The sequence below is a fragment of the Zophobas morio genome, unplaced genomic scaffold, assembly GCF_036711695.1.
Source record: "Zophobas morio isolate AGI-343-1 ecotype UQ-CSIRO unplaced genomic scaffold, CSIRO_AGI_Zmor_V1 ptg000031l, whole genome shotgun sequence".
Taxonomy (NCBI): domain Eukaryota; kingdom Metazoa; phylum Arthropoda; class Insecta; order Coleoptera; family Tenebrionidae; genus Zophobas; species Zophobas morio.
Genome location: NW_026972136.1, coordinates 11,182,343 through 11,184,647, shown reverse-complemented (window position 1 = coordinate 11,184,647; position 2,305 = coordinate 11,182,343).

The window sequence follows — 2,305 nt, the reverse complement described above, 5'->3', positions numbered from 1 at the left end:
CTTTAATTTACGTTCGCCTAGTTTTTTCTGTGGAGCATAACGAACGAAAATTATAAATAAATTCTAAGTCATTTAGCTAAAAAGTTCGACGTCCAGCAACATATGCATTTATAGTAGCCCCTAGGTACAATATATTTTTTCAAATTTATTATTTATTAAATAAAATTGTTCCGTCTGTAAATTTTTTGTAAAAGTTGTCAGTTTTTTATTTGAACCGCAAAATTCTTTACAGTTCGCACGTAAGGAATAGTCAGGTTAGTGATAGCCAATTAGTAGTCAGTGGCTGCTGTATTTTGTCTAATATTATTCTGGAATATGAGTATCAGTTTTGGTTTAAGTTTTTATTTCAAACACTGATAACCTAATCCTATTTTTGTTGCAATTTTTCTAATTTTTAATGTACCTGTTTTCTCTTCCAGAACTGATAATGAACGAAATTAACCACAAACGGTACATAAAGCTATAACTTTTTGTTAAACTCCTTCTTACGCAGATTTTTAGAACAATTTTTTTTTTGGTAATTTTGTTGTTAGATTCACTGTAATACATGGGAATACGTCCACTTTTACCATTTTATTTTAAGTTACAAAAATTCTGAGAAATAGCTTTCGAGGTCCTAATTCGAAAAATATAGTGTTTATTGCCAAAGCAATTTTTTTATCTTAAACTTTGCCATATTTCGTTGGACAATTCTATAAAACATAGTACCTACGAGTTTTGAAAGAAATGACACTGAAAATAAATGTTAGAGATAAAAATCTATAAAAAGAATATAGAAAAATTGAGCTTTTGACAATGTTGTCTAAAAATTCACAAAAAAATCTGGAACGTAGATCTCAACGTCCTAATTCGAAGAATATAACGTGTCTATGGACTAGATTTTAGAAATATTTGGTTTGGAAAGCAATTTTTTTTTTTAAATCCTAACAATTGCCAGATTTCGTTGGGTGATTTTGGAAAAATAGTACCTAAGCATTTAAAAAAAAATCTGTATATAAATGTCGAAGGCGGCCGAAAAGAGGTCGAAATTTTCATAAGGGGAGACTTTTAAAAAAATTGAAGCTTTTGAGGAAGTTGTCTAAAAATTCATAGAAAATTCTGGGTGACATCCTGATTCGAATAAAATATCTTGTTTATGGCCTAGGAGCAAGATTTTAGAAATATTTGCTTTGGAAGATTTTTTTTTTAATTCTAAAAGTTGTCACATTTCCTTGGGCGATCGTGGAAAAATGGGACCTAAGATTTTGAAGGAAATGAGGCCGAAATTAACTTTTGGAGTTCAAAATTTACAAAAAAAAAATTCCTTATATAATTTTCGATGATGACCAAAAAGAGGACACAATTTTTGAATAAAGGGAAAGTATTGAAAAATTAAGCTTTTGATAATGTTGTTTAAAAATTCACAAAAATTCTGGTAAAGACATCTCGAAGTTCTGATTGGAAGAGTATAGCGCGTTTATGGCCTAGGAGAAAGATTTTATAAATATTTGCATTTTTTTTAAATCCTAAAATAAGTCATATTTCGTTGGACGATTTTGGAAAAATGGTAGGTACTGTTACGACACCTTTTGTGCCGACCGACCTATGCGCTGGTGGAGATGGGGTATACAAAAAAGACGGTTAACTTACTTATTTGTAATGAAACAAGGAATACACTGGACGCGACACAGCGCCCTTCAAATCACAGATTAATTACTAAATTACACCTTAGCACCTTAGCTTAACATGTACACAGTGGGTCGCACACAGCGCCCTTTTTGATACGAATTACCACCATACAAGTTGCTTCCTCCCTCCTTTGTAGGCAAGTCCTGCGGGAGGATTCGTGGGGGGAAAAAATCTGGCACCGGGCGGTTCCTCTCGTTTTCGTGACGCCCCCTTTGTCGGCTCAGTGGGACGAGTCGGGAGGTGTGGAGGCCTGAGGAATTCTTACGGTCTCCCCAAAGGTTTTTCGTTCTTCTTCCCAAAAGAAACTAGTAACGCCACGTCGAAGAGGAAAAAGTTGTAGACAAAAAAAACAGAAAAGAAATCGAAAACTTGGCTGTCTCTGTGCAAAGGAAAACCTGGTTTATACGGGATCTCGCAAGGGTGACTTACTTACGGTTCTCTCTTACACTCACTCGCACCCCCGGTAACTTTTCCGGGCTGTCGCTCCCCCAAAAGTTACAACCCCGTACTTTTTGCGTCCGCTGCCGACCGTTACTAGATTCTGTTTAAACGCGATCTCGTCGGATGAGTTGCGGAAATTCCCGATTAGGCGACCAATCGCGCTTTCCCTGCTCAAAATGCCACTCGTTCACCGCAG